Consider the following 19,513-nt stretch of genomic DNA (forward strand, 5'->3'; position numbering starts at 1 on the left):
CAAAGAGGTTTGGCAAATCTTATGAAAAAGAAAGCACTCAATGGAAAAAATTGGAAATTCACAGAGATGAAAGCCAAGTAGTCAATAAACATGTAAAAATAGTCGATGTCAATGGTAGTCAAGGTAATACAAAATTAAACCCTGTGTTAAGCAAAATAAAGGCCCCCAAAGATGTCCCCAGAAACTGTGAATGTATTAGTTTACAATACAAAGAGGAATTAAGGTTGAAGATGCAATTAAGTTCGCTAATCAACTGACCTTGAGATGGGGAGATTATCCTGGTTTACTGGGATGGGCCCTAGGTAATCACAAGGATCCTTATAAGTGGAAGAGGATGGCAGAAGAGTCAGAGTCAGAAATCTGAACATGTCACATTTCTGGCTTTGAAGATGGAGGAAGTGACCACAAGCCAAGGAATGAGGCAGCCCGTAGAAGCTAGAAAAAGCAAAGAAACAGATTTTCCTGCAGAACCCCTTGAAGGAACGCAGCCCTGCTTACCCCTTGATTTGAGACCCATTTTGGACGTCTGACCTCCAGAACGGGAAGATAATAAACTTGTGTTGTTATTAAGCCACTACATTTATGATAATGTGTTACAGCAGTAATAGAAAATGAATACAAGCCCTGGTGAAATGTATTACATTCCACCAAGATGGCAAACATTTAAAAGTCTGACAATATCATGTGTTATGAATGTGGAAAATGGGAAGTGTCATACAATGTTGGTGATAGGTGATAAATTAGTACATCTTCTTTGGGGAGCAATTTTACAATGTCTAATATATTTTTACTCTTAGGATCAGCTATGTTATTTCTAGGTCTAGTTTAGAGAAGTTATGACACATATGGACAAAAAAAAAAAAAAACAAAGACAAGAATTGCTTAAGAGAACTGCTGTCTTAAGAGAACTGCTGTCTTTGTTTTATTTTCAAAATCTCTCCAATGAAAATTTAGAATCAACATATATTTCCATCAATCAGGTAATGGATAAATAATGTGTATTTAATTGATGGAATAGCATATAGCAGGTGAATGGACTAGAGTTATTTATATTAGCATGTCTAATTTGTAAAAATATATAAGCAAAAAAACAAGTTTCAGAAAGGGTATATGTATGTATTATAAGATCATTTATATAAATTTTAAAAACATGTAAAACAATTCTTTCTATTGTTTTTGATGCATAATTGTGTGGTACAGCTATTAAAAATATCAATAGAAATCTAAATGCCGAAGTCAAAAATTTGGTGACATCTGAGTGTGGGAATTAGAGAATTTCAACTCTACAATGAGTGTATGAATATTTCTCATCTTATTCACCGTGCTTTTTAATATGCCTAAAATATTCCATAATTAAAAAACAAAAATATGCCTGATTATTTAAATTATTTTCTTGTGGTCAGTACTTTCTATCATATATATATATGTGTGTGTATATATATACATATATATGTATAATTTTAGTTTATGGAAAACCAACAGGCTATACATGAGATGACAGCCTTAGCTACGATTAACAAAAATCATAATAATTACCTTTGTTGAATTCACAAATACTTCCTATTATAACTTGAGGGTTGGAAAAAGAGACAGTCCTTACTAAAGTAGCAATCATTTTCTTTCTGTTGAACTTCAGATGAGGCAGACTGTAAATAAATAAATTCAAACTGTTATGAGATATTATTGGTGTAGTATAATTTTTACCCTACCTTGTGGGTATATGAATTGCTATATTTGAATTTTTAAAAAAATCAAATGATGTCTGCCCAAGACCCACTCAGCAGGTTGGAAAGAAAATCAGTTTCTGCCTTATTTTTTAACATCGATTCTTTCAAGAGTCACTCCAGAGCGCTTGAGATGGGCCCCCTGCTTTCCTCCCACATCAATTACGTCTAGGTGCTCATTGTCCAGGCCCAGTGGTCTGGCTTTACTGCTTCCATATCAAGTGTGGGCGTGAGGGGCTTGGCCCAGGCTGGGAGCTGAGGACCTGGTGTCTGGCTTCCTAGGTTTAACGTGCGTGGTTTTCTTCCTTACATCCTATAAATTCCCAGGGGCATGTCAAAGGAACAAGGTAGTGCTTTTCACCGTTGGAAGGACCCATCAAAATATTTCCCTTTGGTCCTGGGGAATAATGCTTTTCTCTGGGTCTTTTGCTTTTACCTCAACCTACTCCCTTAATAGTTCCCCCCAGCCCCTCCACTGCAGTTCAGTAAATCTCTAAAAACAGTTATTGGACTTTCATTTTTGAGGCTATGGGATGCTGACATCAGTCAAGTTCATGTATTTTTGTTTTTTTGTTTTTAAACCACATGGAGAAAAAAACAATGCATAATTTATTTGGCAGGACGTCTGGTCCAGTCCTTAAAGAAAAGTATGGTGAATTATACTTTTCAGAAGTTTAATCTTTCTGAATTTTGCCTACATCCATACAGATTTGTCTAAGCAATTTTAACATTGTACGTGCAACTAAATATGTCAAACCTAGTGACAGAGAGCTTTTCTAGTCCCATCGAGAGCACCCCTAACATGATTGAGGTATGAAAAATCAGCAGTCTTGCTTTGGATCCATCTCAAAGGGAAGGAGGACTGAGCTCACTAATCGTGCAGGGGTCGTTTCCACTGTCCAAAGACTCTTCTGGTGAATGCAGGCTCCCGAGAATTACAAGGATGGTCTAAATAATGTTGGACTAGTCAAACGACAGCTCACATTGTTGAATCTTATCTAGTTCCCTGGAATCTCTAGCATGCCTGTGTCTTTATGATTGGAGTGGAGTTGAGTAAACCAGTGTGCCTGCCTCAGTGGCAGCTTTACAAAATCTGCTGGGTGCTTGGGCTAAAATCTCAGGCTTCATCTTGAGTTGCTGAAACAATTGAGGAACATACATTTCCTTAAATGGTTACATATCCTCAGTATTTGCATCCTAATGACTCTATCACTTTGATAAGAAAAATGCACTAGGACACCAAGAGCAAATTAATAAATGCCTTAAAATTAGACAAGTGGCCATTTCATATAATAGTGACATTCATGTTATTTGAAGAAATTACACACACAGAACGGTAACAGATGTTTTCCACTCCCACTACTGACGGATCAGGATACAGAAGCCTTAAACTGCATTGGGAGGGATTTAGGTCAGTGTGAGCAAATCAGCGTGCATTTAAAAACTCTTTTTGTATGTTTAAAATACGTTGTAATGCTTTAAGAAACAGCCCTTCCTTTTGAAATTCTGCTAGAAAGCTTCCGTGGAGAGCTGCAGCTGTCTGGGTGCATTCAATGGAGATGATTCAGCTGGGAGGAGTGCCATCATAAGGGGAACAAAAGTTCAGAGCAGGGTGGGTATATGGTAAAGGAGAAATTTTTAGAACCAATATTTATATTCTAGAACAGTAGTCTCGAAAATGGGGTGCCTTTCCCAAGGATTGGACAGGAGTTTCCACTGGTATTCAGGAATAAGAGATTAGAACTACCACCTACTGTTTGTTTCTTAATTTGTGTTTCACATTATACTATTATCATATTGATATTTTGGTATTATACTTTGTGTTTTACATTATACATAATAGATTAGTTCATTAGAACATGAATATAACTTACAAAAAAAGCCACTGTATATGTCTACAGTGCTGACAAATTTTTATTTATGATTTTACTGATAAGGGTACAGCTTAGAAATAATTCAGAGACTCCTCTAAATCCGTTAAGCCAGATCTGACGCGGGAGCAGAAAGGCCAGTGCCACCTTGATGATGACAAATAGCTTCTAAGGCCAAGGCTGCAGCTGGCTTATGCAGGGCCCTGGTGAGAGTTTGAAAAAAAGCACCCTTCTAAGTGGACATAGCCTTGCGGGGTCCCTGGCCTGGCAATCCGTGTAGGGACTGAATGTCAGCCCATTCCCACACATCCTAACATGGTAGCCTGTCTAAGGCAGACTGAGGACACCAGGGAGGGAGGAGGTGAGAGACCATTGTATTTTTTCTGCTTGCCTTCCCCAGATGAAAATCAGTACTTAAAACATACAAAGCTAAATCTTTAGGCGATGAGATGGTTAGCTTTGATACAAATTTGAGTACCAGGAGGAGAAAGAAGACTTGCTTCTTATTTTATTTCTTAAACCTGGCACTTTTTATTCCCTCCTCATATCCATTCTCTTCTTCTTCCTGAATATTTGCAGCAAAGTGTAGACACAGGATTTGATTTTGGCCAGTGAGCAGTAGTTTGAGGAGTAAATTCAAGGAAGTCTTTAAAGGGAGAGGCTGAACTTTTCTTTATTCCTTTCTCCTTTCATACTGCTTCCTGGAATATAGATGGGATGTCTAGAACTCTGGCAGCAATACTGAATCTCAAGGAAGGCTATGTCTAAGGTTGGCAAATTAGTAGTATGGGAGGAGTCCATGTCTCTGAGAACTTCATGCAGCATCTACACTAATGCTAGACTTTTTGCAGATTTTCTTTACTTGAGAGAAATAAATTTCTACTATTACTAGGAGGTTTTCTCCTATTTCAGCTGAACTTAATCTTACCTCAGTATATGAAATTCCTTCCTAATTCCATGATTCTAAGTATACTTGACTATACTCATTCCTGTGAACCTAAATGTGATAATGGAGCAAATAATCAATGAATATTCTGATAATTTCTAGCCATTTACATCATCATTGCGAACGATTTAGCTGAATTATATAATAGAGTTTTCAATAGCTTTGGGTCGTATAGACCCAGAATCAAATTTCAACTTTACCACCTACTAGATGTACAGACTCATGTGAGTCAGAGATCTCTCATACATGTTCTTTCCTCTGTGTCCTATAAAACCAGCTTATAGGATTGCTGTGTTTACTAAATGAGATGATATGTATAAAGTGCCTGCCACTCAAAAGTGCTCTATACATGTTAAGTACTCTCCGAAATTCATTTTCTAGTAACCTGTTTCTTTATTTTATATCATTACTGCTTAGCACATTGTCATTCATGGAGTACACACCAAATAAATGATTCTTCAATAAAAATAAGGTAAAGATTCTCAAGGACCTTATAAGCCATATATCTTATTCTCTTCATTTGAATTCACTTTAAATTTTGTGAAATGTTATTCTAATGTTCAGAAAGATTCATGGGCCACTTGAGTTTTCACTTTACAGCTAAGGAGTTTAGTTTGGAATTGGGTAGAACCTGGCTCTTTATTCCCTAGTATGTAAAAAAATATATATAGAATTACTCAATGCACAAAATTGTGTTGGAGATTAAAATGAGCATTCTACTGTTTTGAATGCATTAAGCATGATTTGTCTTAATGGCATATATAATTTGGAGTCAACATGTAATGAGCAAAATTATCTCTGTATAACATATTCAGTAACTTTAACTCAGAAACATACTGCACTGGACACTTTTTTAGAAATTAGGCAATTTTATTCTCTCCAAATACATACTACTATCTCTATGCGTTTGCATTTTTATCTCTCTCAGTAAGAAAATCATGGAGCTGGGAAGAGTTTATAGAGATCCTGTGGCACAGTGGCACATCCCTCTGTGTTGATGTAGGAGTTTGCCCAAACCAACCTGAAGACGTAGCAAAGGGAATTTTCCCTGTTTAATGACCTGCATGATGTATCATAATTCTTTCATGTACAAGTGGTTTTATTAATTGTGCTCTTTCTGTTCTTTTCTCAGTAGTGTCTAGCAAAACAATCTGGTCTCATCAAAAATGTTCTATGCTCTTTTCTTCATATCCTGTGGTTCAGAGATCATGTTTCAGATGTTAGAGAGGGAGGGTTAGAAAGAATAAAAGCGTGGCAAAAGAGGTTAAAGGGAAGTGAAAAACTATCTTCTTCACTTCCATAAACTCTCTCTGAGAAATACTAGACCTCTTCACCCAGTAGATAGATAGCATTTGAGTTATAACTGCTTTAATCCATCTTTAAACTGAAGGAAAAGTAAACTTACTGAAAGAGTGACATAATATTGGAGACTATGAGAATCCATTACCACCAAAATGACAAATCTCTCTGTGTGTGTCCTCTTGTATCCCACTAATATGTACTGCAAAGAAGGAAACTCCAAAGCACTGTGCTATATGATATATGTTGACATTATTAGGATATTTGCAGAGTCTTTAAGAAATAAAAAATTGAGAAAATCAGGGAGAAATAAGTGTTCTCAAGGCTTAGGAATGAATTAAGAAAAGGGTGCATTTTTCAACATTCAAGTGCCAACTTTTAAGTTGAGCATCTGACGTGAGTAGGATCTAGTGAAATGCTACTGAAAGAGTCCCACAAGCTTTTTGATAGCTTCTATGCTGACACACACATCCAAGTGTATTTGAGTGAAATCCAGGTATTGTTTCTATTTGAAGTGAAATTAGTTGAGCCTTCAACGGCTCTATGGTGTTTCAGACTGGCATTTGTCAGGACTTTATCAACAAATAGTGCCCTTAGGGGATATTTAAAGAGCAGACTGTCATGGAAAGTGAGGACAAGAGACCTGGGCAGCAGACCCAGGTGAAACGTGCATGGGAAGATGCCTGTCTGAGGATGTGCACTCAGTCAGTACCTGCGCTGTTCTGCCAATCCCTGCATCTTTTAAAAAAAAATTTATTTATTTTTATTTATTTATTTTGGCCACATTGGGTTTTCATTGCTGCACGCTGGCTTTCTCTAGTTGCGGTGAGCGGGGGCTACTCTTCGTTGAGGTGCACGGGCTTCTCATTGCGGTGGCTTCTCTTGTTGCGGAGCATGGGGCTCTAGGCGCACAGCCTTCAGTAGTTGTGGCACAAGGGCTCAGTAGTTGTGGTGCATGGGCTCTAGAGCACAGGCTCAGTAGTTGTGGTGCATGGGCTTAGTTGCTTCAGAGCCTGTGAGATCTTCCCAGACCAGGGCTCGAACCTGTGTCCCCTGCATTGGCAGGCAGATTCTTAACCACTGCGCCACCAGGGAAGTCCCAATCCCTGCATCTTCTCGCTGTCAGTGGTGAAGAAATCCCTGAGTATCAAAGGGCCTGAGTGAGAGTACAAAGGCTGCCCCTGAGAACAAGTTTTGTGGGCCATTTGTTCACACTGACAGATTTATTTACTTTGTCTACACTTGTGCTATAAGGTCCTGGGAGAAATTTCTTCCCAAATGTACTTTGACGTGTACTAGTGTCCATGGTATTAGGAAATGATGCTGTTTTTTTGGAGCGATTGGGACTGTAAGTGCAAACATGCACTCTATCTAAACTACCTCATGGGTGAAGCATTTCTCTTATAAAAACTTTGGATCTCCTAGTTCACTTTAAACTCAAAATTTAAATGTTGAAATACTGGAAGGCAGCTAAATAGTGGATGCATTTGTAAAGCTGTTTCTTTAAAACTCCCCTATTGCTTCAGTTTTTTCACCATGGGGGCAAGAAATAGCTTTAATTTCCATTTCTTTTTTCTCTAATTTTAAAAAAAATGTTTAAGTTAGGAACTTTGATGCCTCCTTTTTCTCTGGTGGGCTTTTGTGTTCAAGGAACTGTGCACTAGAGCAGGCAGTATGCAAAAATTAAAGTCAACTGAAGAGAAAGATGTCTTTTGCTTTTAACATTTAATATTTACATTTGTTTTTCTGTCAAATTCTTTGCATTAGAATTAAAGGAGCTTATTTTTGATAGTTCATAAAATCAGCAAAAATCTAATCAGTTTTGACATTTGTATTTTTCACATGCTCAAGGAATATATTTTTCTTCTCAAAGCATTTTAGATTTGTTTAGTTATGAAGACTTTCTCTCTCTTAGGTGGCTTAGCATGTAAGGAATGATTTTGACCCTACAAGGAAATCACCAAAAGTGTTTCTAGTAAGATTTAGTTAAATAATTTGCTTTAAAACCACTAGTAGGATATACATATGTATTTTTAACTGACCTATCTGTGGTAAATAATAGCAGTTTAATATGGATTTCTAAATGTAACATGATATAAAAGCCTAAAAGTTTATATTTTTCCATATTTTAATGTACTAGTACTAGAAGATTTTTGACGTGCAACTTTTGAAAGTTGTTGGAAAATTTAAAAGCTATTAGGGCTTCATAATTATTATTTGTGTGTGTGTGTGAGCGCGTGCTTGTCTGCATGCCTGAGTGTGTATGTGTGTATCTTTCCTCCACCAAATCATAAGTTTCTTGATGTAGGGACAATGTCTTTTATCCCTGTGTGCCCACTTCATTTTTATCCTTAGGTACTAGTACCTTCGCTTTCACATTGAAGGTGCTCAATAAACATTTGTTTAACGAGTGAATGAATAAACAAACAAATAAATAAAGCAAAAATAAAAATATAACCCTAAGAGAGAAGAAACATTTATAAATATTATCATGAAAGGGTGATTGCTTCTTTTGCTGTATAATTTTTTAAACATCTCTGTAGAAATAAATAATTTTTAGCATCAGCATTGTATTGTAATAGATTGCATTATAGAGCCTATAAACTAAAGTATTGAGCATTTCAAAAGGCAAGGAAAAGACTTCCACTGGAACTCATGCCAGTGGTGTTCAGTGGTTAGAATAGCATTCTGAAGCCTTAAAGTTAATTATATCTTAAAGATCATTGTGGTTAAATATTTCTCCAAATATATGACACTAGTTTAACATAGGTGTAGTCTCAGTCATGCTAAGTTAAGTATCAGAACTATTTTTCATGTGTGTACTCCAGGCAAGTATCATTCATTCCTCAAATTATTCCCCATGTACTCTGTCAGGATGCATTTACTGGCTTTATCTCCAATATTTTGGATCTGATTACTATTTACCATCTCCATCTCAACACCTTTATTCTTAGTCACCAGCAGTTCTGTTGTCTAACTGGTTTCCTTGATCACCCTCTTTCCCCTTATTCTCCCCTTAGCAGCAACAGTGATCTTTTTAAGCTTAAATCACATCATACTGGTTCCCTGGTTCAGATGCTCCGGTGGCTTCGTTGCGGTTAGGATACAGTTCACACTGTCTCACCCCTCTTCACCCTTTGTCCGTGCCTCTGCAGCATGTGGCCTTCCTCCTCCTGCGAGCTCATCTCCTGTGCGCTACCCTTTCCACTATGCCACAGCCACAGTGACTGTATTCTGAGCCTCTCCCATTGGAGAGTCTTTGCATCTGCTGTTTTCCCTGTTGCAGAGGTTCCTTCCTGACATTTTCCAAAGCCACCTCCTCAAAGTATGTCTTTGCCTAACTGTCATTATCTCAGCGCTTCCATTTCTAATTACCCTAGCTAAGTTCATCTTGCATCCATGCCACTCCAATCACATTTCCCTATTTTGTTTTCTTCATGGCATTTCCTACTATCCGGAGTTAAGTGACGGATTTGCTGTGTTTTCTTATTTGGCTACTGTTGGTTAGAATGTAAGCTTATTAGTGACCTGGACATCCTTGATTTTTTTTTTTTTTTTTCTTTTTTCTGCTGTAGTTCCAGGGCTTAAAACTGTGCCTAGAGAATCTCCTCTGTGAAGAAAATCTACATTTGAGACATTGACCTTTTGAAGTTTATGTCCTAAAGTCAGTCTCACATACCTTGTTGTTTAGTCATCAATGGGAAAAGACATGATTATTTAAAGACCTGAGCTCTTATCCATACTTGTTCATCACTTTTTCATGTAAGATGACCACACACGTCAGAGAAATAACTAGGGAACTGAGGCAAAACTGAGGATCAAAGAGTCAAGTAACTGGTTTGAGGTCTTAAGTCAAGGTAGTAGGCCTGTTTTAGAAGCCTGGGGAAGCTGTATTCTAGGAGTTCCATTAGTCTCTCTCTGTCTCTACACTGTAACTGGTAGCAGAAGTAAAGTCCCACAGTCTCCCGGAGCACGTTGCAGCTCTGATTCCAGCATGGTACATTATGGGGAATAGAACTGATCATGTAGATAAGAGAAGAGCAGTGTTTTTCCAAGGTTCCGGTTATGGACAGTTTGGGACACAGTGTTTACCTGGTGCTGGAATCCTTCAGGTCAACTTCCCGGGTGGCACAGGCATTACTGAGGGAAATGACTGTGTATGTCTATAAGCAGTGGTGCCCAGGCTTATGAAAGAGGGGGCAGGCATGGGATGAAAGGCAGGTTGTTTGAGAATAACCAGGAGGGGGAGAGAATTCTTCATCCCTGCACCTGAAAAAATTATGCAAACAAATAGCAACAATGTTTAGAGAGGGCTATTAGGTATATGAAGTATATATGTACTGTGTCTGCCTCCCCCGTTTACTTCTGGATCCATGAGGGCAACTTATGGGAAATATGACCATATCCTGGTTGCTTGTACATATATTCCATTCTGCAGGATAGAACTCTATACTTAAAAGATATTATCTTTCAGCTCATATGATAGCCAGCTCCTCCATAGACTATTTCACCATTTATAAAGCTGTCACTTCTGGGTGATGGACTACATGGTAAGACCAGTAAACTAGGCTTCAGTCTATTGCCTTACTTCCTTTGCACTGAAGTGAGTTCCTTGGTGAGAGGTAGTAGTGAGTATGAGAGGTTTATCTGTTATAAGCTGAATGTTTGTGTCCAGCCCCAAATTCATATGTTGCTCACTCCCAGTGTGATGGTATTTGGAGATGGAACCTTTGGGAGGTGTTAGGTTTAGATTAAGACAGGAGGGTAGGACCCTCATGATGGGATTCGTGCCCTTATATGAGGAAGAAGACAGGGAGATGTCTCTCTTTCCATATGCACACAAAGAAGTTGTGTAACCACACAGTGAGATGGTGGTTGTCTGCAAGCAAGGAAGTAGGCCATCACCAAGAACCAAATCTGTTGGTACCTTTATCTTGGAAGTTCAGTGTCCAGAACTGTGAGAAATAACTGTTGTTTAAGCCACATTTTGTTATAGCAGACTGAACTAAGACACTGTCCATATTTCCTTTTCTTAAAATCGTCATCAGCAGTGCTCCAATATTGTTCCTTTAATGTCCTTGACTAGCTGGTTGGACAATTAGCCCCTGATAGCGATGCAAATCCTTACTTATGGCTGTATCTTCTTATAAACACAGTAAGATACTGCTTGATAGTCTGCCCTCTAGGAAGATTGTCTTGTTCACTTAGTGCCATATCTGAGAGAGTCTGTGTTGGCCCCCATAATTCAGCTTTAAGTTACTGCCAGACTATCATGCGGAATCATTTGCTAACTGACTTTAAATTGTTTTACGTTCACTCAGCTCCTGATTGTAAACTCTGAGCCCACAGGGGCTTGCTGAAGGAGCAGCAGTAGAGTGGCTGGGACAGGGACCCTGAGTGTACTCAAGGAACCCAGGAACTCCATTTTGATTCCCATGTTAGGACTTTCCAGGGGCAACATAAAGCACTCTGATCTGCCACTGACCCTCAGAGGCCCACTGGATCTGCTGAGTTGTGAGGGTTACATGTCCTATCCTTGGATCAATTGGAAAGGCTTTTCTTTCTTTGATATCCAGTTAAGACTTTTGGGTCGGAACAAGAGGCCCAAATGTAGTGTATGCATCAAACATAATGCTTGCTTGTTAAAAGAAAGGGGATGCAAGATTTAGCATCTTGTAGTCACTCCTTTTACAATGAATATTCTTGAAGGCCACTAATTTTAACACTGTATATCTTGATGTTAATCATTGTGTATCAACTTTTTCCTGGGTGGTTTTAATATGAAGATTTAAAACTTTTTCCAGGAACATATACTTCTATTATACACTTGAGTATTTATTTGTTTCTCTTTTATTCTGGTTTCTTATTAATAGAATGCTAATGATAAAGTTGAAATCTTTAATATCTATCATCTTCTTCCCAATCATGTTTATTTCATTCCACAGTACATTTATTACCATATATTTTGTTTTGTGTGATATTTTTAAAAACTTCTCTTTTCTGTCCTTAACTGTTTTCATTTCTGTTTATATTTTTCATTGCTTCTAATAATATGATAGATTTTTCTACATCATTTATTTCTGTGCACACTCTTAGTCATCTTTTAAGACATTCGAAACTCATGTTGGGTGTTTCCTTCCTTTAGCAAGCCTTCTCCGACCCCTTCCTCGCTCACCATAAGACTGGGTTAGGTGGTTCTTATGTTTATTTCTGATGAATTCTCCTATCATTGCCCAGTATTATTATTTGTTTCTGTTTGACTTCTGCACTAGGTGCTACTTGAAGGCAAGAACCATCTCTTATGCATCTTTATTTCCACACTATGTGATTCTAAGTATTAGAGAATACTAGTTGGAAGGAAAAAAGTACATCAGAATAAATGACTGGAGCTATGCTTTCCAAAATGACAGAGCCACAGCAAATCTAATGAATCAGTAGCCCTACATAGACTACCTCCTGACAATGGCTAAATTTAAGGGAGTTGTTAGATTTATTGAGAGTGTGACAAGGTTAATAATCATTGTACTTTTTAAATATGAAGGTATTACTGAGACTTGTTCTGAATAGTGGAATATTACAGTTGAAAAAGAACTTAAATATCATTGAGTCTAATCTTTCTTCCTGTAATGCTCTTGATGTTGAATGAAGGGAAAACAGTCCTCAAAAGCTAAGAGACTTGAAAAGATTACTCAGCTTATAAGTGGTTAAGTCATTTTTAAGAGCCAGGTCTATCATGATTATTTCACACCATTCACTACTCTGCCTCTCTGGACAATTCCATTCCTTTCTGTAGCCTTCAACTATAGTGAGGCAACTCCAGTGTTTTCACAATTCTTCCAGTTGCTACTTATTTTATCGAAAAAGCCAAAGTGGCTTTATCAAAACCACCAGTAATTAAAATGGAGTGGCATATAGATAAGTGGTGAGCTTTTCATATTTTATGCCTTAAGAAAGAATCTGGTACCTAACAGAGCACCTACCTAGCACATACAGTATTTGCTTAAAAAATAGTTATTGGATAAATAATTGTATAAGCTTAAATGTGGCATTGTGATAATGGTTGATATCTCACAGTTGAGCTTCCCTAAACTTCAGCAAATTTCTCCTGTTTTAGTTCAGAGGTAGAAACATATCCAAAGAGATGTTTGACCTTTAGTATCTTTATGTTCTTCTTATAAGGGGTCCTATTCTGGCATCTTGTCAGTTTTGAAGTAACCCACTAAAATGTTTATTCTATTATTTGCATATAAAGGGTCTTCTTCTGTAATAACGTAGGTCTACACCATTGTTTAGTGATAAAGTTGTCTTTTTAATTTGTTTGTACCCTTATGTCTCTTTCCACAGCTATGTTGTTAGTGTAACAGCAATTTCCTACGTTGAAACAGTAGTATTATCTTGTGCGGGTTAGCGAGATCAGCTTTGTAGAAACCACTATTGAATATCCAAAGCCTGTTATAGAGATACTCTGTGACGCACTATACTACTCTTTTTGAAACTAGCTAATCTCAAGCAAGGTTTGACTCTGTTTCAAAATCCTAATCAATTTTAGAGCAACTTCTTAGATGTTAAATCACATAACAACTGTGCAATAATACACACCATAAGTTAATAAAGTGTGATTAGACTGCAAGTGATAAAAATTATATTCATAAATACTGATAAATGCTAATGGCCATAGTAAAATTCCTAACGTATGTACAGAATCTCTAGCAGCTGGAGCCTTGATCTTATGTATTGTAACTTATGACCAACAGGTGGCAGCAGTTCCCAGAAGGTTCTCACTGGAGAGCACGTAAAATCATACAACAGTTACAACTCTTATGCTTTATTCTTCACTAGGGTTGTGTAAAATACAGTGTATTTAAACTGAATGATAGAGGCCTCTGTTTGCTGCTTTAGAAGCAAAATTATTCAATTAAATTTAGAATTATATGTATAATGTATATTTATTATACTGTGTTGAAATGTGTACAGTACACCAATAACTGCTTTCCTTTTTGTTGAAGGAGGTTGGGAAGTAGGGATGCATTGAGTACATTAACTTTTCTAACTCTTCATCCCTGGGGATGTTTTAAAGAAATGACTCTACTGATTTCTTACAGATTTTCATTTGGCTGTAGCACAGGACTATATTTTGTTATTTGGAAATAAGGCACATCACAACTACAGGAGTCTGTAAAATTTAGAATAAGATATACTGACAATACCATGTTTGATAGTTCTGCAGTATACTCTCCTTTATTAAAGAGAGTGTCTTGTTGTGTCCTTGAAAAAGTATGACCACATTTATTTTAAACATGGACTCTTTTTTCTCTCCTCCAGTTTTATTGAGATATAGTTGACATACAGCACTGTATAAGTTTAAGGTGTACAGCATATTGATTTGACTTACATACATCATGAAATGATGACCACAATAAGTTTAGTGAACATCTATCATCTCCTATAGATACAACATTAAAGGAAAGGAAAAAATAGTTTTTCCTCATGATGAGAACTTGGAATTTACTCTAACAACTTTCATATATAAAGCACTTTTAATTGTATTTAGTGTGTTGTAAATTACATCCCTACTACTTATTTATCTTATTACTGGAGTATGACCATATATTAAGTGATGAGTTGCCTTGGTTGGAATGTATCTTTCATCACAAGGGCACATTGGCACAATTAAAACAAATCATTATATATATGACAGAAGCTATAAACCAAATCAGGGTTATTTGCAGATGTATTGGAACTACTTAGTCTTCTAACAGTGTCACACCTCTGACTCCATCCAATGTTACACAGTTAATCAGTGTTAAGAACAGTCTTCCAATTCATGCTTCAGTAGACATTTCTGGTAATATCTGGAGACATTTTTGGTTGTCATAATTGGCAGGGGTGCTGCTACTGGCATCTAATGGGTAGAGGACAGGTATGCTGATTAACAGTGTACACTCAAAGGACAGTCCTCCACAAAAATAATGTCAAGAGTGCCAAAGTTGAAAAACTCTGTTCTTTACTAGATAGTCAGCTAGAAAAACAACTGTATCTACATCTTAGGAATACATACACAGAAAGGCCAACAAAATTAGAATCCAGGTGCATAAGCTAAAAGGTAAAAACTTTGAGGTGATGATAGCAGGTTTTCTAAGAAAAATAATCTATCCATCCGTTGAATCAAAAGCTCATAGTGTTAAAAACTCTTTCCTGAGAATTATAAATGTGAGTTGTTCTACTGAAGGAACCCCAAGGGACAAGTTTATGTTTTCAAACTTGCACAAGAAATTCTTCAAAGAGCCTCATTAGCTACCCAGCAAAACTGAAAGACTCAGTACATCAAACTTTTATTTGCTAAACAAATTGAGTGCTGAATATACTATTGAAATATTGTCATGTATCTAGTTGCTTTCGAATTCTTAAATTTGTACTCCAAAGAATAGATGAAGAGCGACCACTCTTTCCCTATCCACCTTGCCCCCTAAACTTGCAAACACTGCTTCTCCACATTGGGAATTGAGGGAATATAGGAAAATTTCATGAGATTGCTTTTGCTCTTTCGGTCTGATTTGCCCATAACAATGTGTGCATGAGTGCGTGTGTGCCTACATGTTCCATATGGAGACATTCCAAATACTGGACTCTTTCCATGTTCTAGAAAACTCTAGTAAAAAGTATTTTGTGAGATTTATGACTACATAGACACTTAGAAGAGAATATTTAGAATATTATCTATGTCTAGTACAAAAAAATTCTTTAGGTCCAATAAATACAAAATATCACAGCACATTTTAACTGTTAGGCACCTAGGATAGTGTTCTTCTCATAAATATGTACTATACCAGGGCCTTAAAAATCTAACTTCTCATAAAATTTTATATTATTGCATCAAAATGTATATATTCGAATTTTGAACCATTGCTTTGATTCCTAAGAAGGTCAAATGTGACATCCAGTAAATACATTTCTGATTCATTTGCTCTTTGTAAAAGGAAAAGAAAAAAAAACCCAGAAAACAGAAAGTGGGGTGATTATGCTGATACAATAAACAAGTGTAGTGTAATGATCCAAAGCTCAGTATATCTGGGAGAATTGCTCTGTAATCGGGCGCCTTAGATGTCTAGCAACTACATAGGCAGAGACTCAACTTCTCTGTGATGTAAAGGCTTGACTTCCTCTGTTTTATAATGAAAAGAAATGTGGCTCTGACTTTGTAGATCAAGGTTTGTGCTTTGGTTAAACTGATAAGCATTTTTCAATTTTCTGTACCGGGCTTATTTGCTTCATGAAGGCTATGTTATATAAAGAACAAAAATGAGATTGGAAATACAACTTTGGCCAAAAGACATTTTCACGTATTTTAGGATAATGTAAAAATGAAAGAAAAATCAGACAATATCTATGATGCTTTTATATTTAAATGCATTGCACCAAGAAGAGTGTGACATAAATTGTTAACAGCAACTATTTGCATGTTTTTGAGGAGTGCTTTGGGTAGAATAATATATAAAATGATTCTAAGAAGAAGGTATTTGTCCTCACAGGGTTTATTTTTTCTCCACATGAGATTTCTACAATTAAAAACAGTTCTTTATTCTGTTTCAAGTCGTTATAATGAAGCTTGCATAAAGAAAATATATAGGATATTTACAGGAGGTCATGATTATCCTCTCAGGTTGAATCAAACCTAATTTGTCTAATAATTTTGCCATTATTACTAATAAGGTGGTATAGCTTATGTTGGTCATGTCAGATTGCTTGTTCATTTATTTAATGACTGTTTATTGAGCATTTGCTTTACCTGAGGTACTCTTTTGGGAGCTGGGAGTGAAGGATTGAATGCGATGGTCATTGTCTCTGCCCTCATTTCTAATGAAATCATCAGAATAATGGAATCCATCCTGTGCTCTACTCTTTTCAGTTATATGGACCCTATATATAGAAAACTTGAATAAACACTTGTGCTAATTAGAAATATTAAAGTAAAATATGATACTTTTAGAATCTATTTTAAATCCTAATAATATTCTAACAACAGCAGTAACAGTATATTAATGTGCCTGTTTAAACATTACTATATCCTCCTCATGATTGAATATGTTGATGACTTTCAGAAAGTCACCTTAATTATTATTATGGTTCTCAAAGTATACATCTTCTCACTCTCTCTCTCCTGCCCACCCTCTCTCTTTTCATATGTATGTATGTGTGTGTATATATATATATATATATATATATATATACACACACACACACACACACACACACACACGTGCATACACTAATGAGAACTGTTATACTTGGTTATTGGACATAAAAATTTAGAAACACTGTGTGTTTCTAAAACTCTGACACCCAGAATTCCCAGGAACAGAGAAAATCCTGGGTAACTCAAAGTACTATTTCATAAATGAGATTTCTCAAGTGCTTTCCAATTCATTTTGTGTAACATTGATTTGCAAATAATCTTAGACAAATGAAAGCTTAGGTACTTGAAGTGAGTTCCATGTTTTACCATTCAGAGCATTAAGCAACTATCCATTTCAGAATTTAGTATAAACTCAAATAAGTTGAGCATGATCTGGATTGGAGGACGGGAGAGAATTCAAGGTATCAATAGAGTTCTTTTCAAACCCACTTTCTTAGTATATCTAAAAGCTGTGGTGTGGATAGTAATCTCTTGCTTAAACACAGTATGAAAGATCATTCTAGGTCACCCATTTGGAAGATGGAAATTAGGAAGCCTGCTTTGCTTGAGCAACCAGTGCCAAGGTGGGGAAAGAAGCAAAGTATAACTGCCATCTGTTGGAAAAACTAAACTAAATCTCACAATGCATGAAAAAAAACAACACAAAATGGGAGAACAAACCATTAACAGGTTATCTCAGTAAAGCTTGTCTCTTCTTTTTTCTTACATATACACTTAATGTTCAATGTTGCTGCAGTAAAATATATCATTGCATTTGTTAAGATTAAACCTAAGGTCCCAAATCTGATTTCCTAGGTTTACCACCCTTGAGATCTACTGTTGAATATGACTGCCACCATTGGGATGACCTCCCACTAATGGCTAGGCCTAGTGGATTGATCCTGGTCATCACTTGTAAGGACTTGGCTGCCTTCCTTATTAAAAGAAAAGAAACATTTTCTAAGTTTTAAGAGAGAGGGTTTGGTCTTGTCAGAAGTAGGCAAGGGGAAAGGAGAAGTTCAGGACACAGGACTGCAAGTCACCTGCCTGTTGCCATGTGAACAATCTCCCTCCATCTCATCATCTAGAGTAGGTTCCCCTGCTTGAGCCATTTCTTTTCCTCTTGAGGCTTTGGGTAAACTTTTACCTATATGAAAGTCACAACTGGGAGATGAGTTGGTGGTAGGGGCAGGGGGTCCAAATCTTGATGTACAGTTGAACCTTGAACAACACAGGGGTTAGGGCCACTGACCTTTTGCATAGTGGAAAATCGGTGTATAACTTTACAGTTCCTCCGTATTTGAGGTTCCACACCTGCAGATTCAACGAACCACAGATCATGGGGTACTGTAGTACGTATTTAGTGAAGAAAATCCACCTATAAGTTGACCCAAGCACTTCAAACCTATGTTGTTCAAGGGTAAACTTTACAGACAGGATTTACCTCTTCTTTTTGATTAGGAAAGTAGACCTGTGGTCAAAAGATATTTATAGAATATACAAAAGGGTATTCAATGTACTAGGTATGGTTGGTAGATACCATTGTGGCCATTTTATGTGACCTTATAACAGAAGTATATATAAAATCTTCCTAGAAGAGCACAAAAGGAAGATTTAACAAATACATTTATTTTCTTCTTGTCAATAAAATCTTTCTCATGCCCTTTGTCACTATGAATTATTTACATTTAGAAAGTAAATAGTTATGATTTATAATGAACACACTAAAATATATGCTGTTTAAATTCTAAAATTTAATACCAAGATCCTCTCCCCCCATAGGAAGGGGCTTGTTTGTTTCCAAGTCACCTCTTGGGGTAATGCACTAGGATTTAGGAGGTGCAGTTACCTATACTGAAGAAAAATTTCCAGAGATTACATCTGCTAGAAAAGATTTTGTTTTATTTATACAGTAATTTTTTTCAAAAGAGATAAAGTATAATTATGAGAGAAAACCAACTGAAAAAACTGCTAAAATTCATATTTAATACCTCAAGATTTCTAAAATTAGATAAGTAAATTATAGCAAGATACCATACTTCAGGTTTTGTAAATAATATGCAATTGGAAATAAAATTACATAGCTGTTTACTTAAGAGAGAAAATATAAATGATGTAAGAGATGAAAATACATGAAAAAATCTAGCGAAAATTAAAAATCCTGTTTTTTAAAGTAACATGATTAATTAGCATGTCCTCAAAAGAAGTAGATTAGGGCTTCCGTGGTGGCGCAGTGGTTGAGAGTCTGCCTGCCAATGCAGGGGACACGGGTTCGAGCCCTGGTCTGGGAAGATCCCACATGCCGCGGAGCAACTAGGCCCGTGAGCCACAATTACTGAGCCTGCGCGTCTGGAGCCTGTGCTCCGCAACAAGAGAGGCCGCGATAGTGAGAGGCCCGCGCACCATGATGAAGAGTGGCCCCCACTTGCCGCAACTAGAGAAAGCCCTGGCACAGAAACGAAGACCCAACACAGCCATAAATAAATAAACAAATAAATAA

General features: G+C 36.8%; 1 protein-coding gene across 1 annotated transcript in view; it reads left to right on the forward strand.

The window, feature by feature from the left end:
- The window catches only part of LOC309631767 (uncharacterized protein), a 334,396-nt gene extending 315,174 nt beyond the window's left edge, over nt 1-19,222 (forward strand). Inside the window, exon 5 of the mRNA XM_082398697.1 lies at nt 390-19,222. The gene's annotated coding sequence lies outside the window, so the exon portion shown is untranslated. The remainder of the gene's footprint in view (nt 1-389) is intronic.
- The last annotated feature ends 291 nt before the right edge of the window (nt 19,223-19,513 follow it).

This window comes from Balaenoptera borealis (assembly GCF_965194805.1).
Source record: "Balaenoptera borealis genome assembly, chromosome: 7".
In the NCBI taxonomy this organism is placed as follows: Eukaryota; Metazoa; Chordata; class Mammalia; order Artiodactyla; family Balaenopteridae; genus Balaenoptera; species Balaenoptera borealis.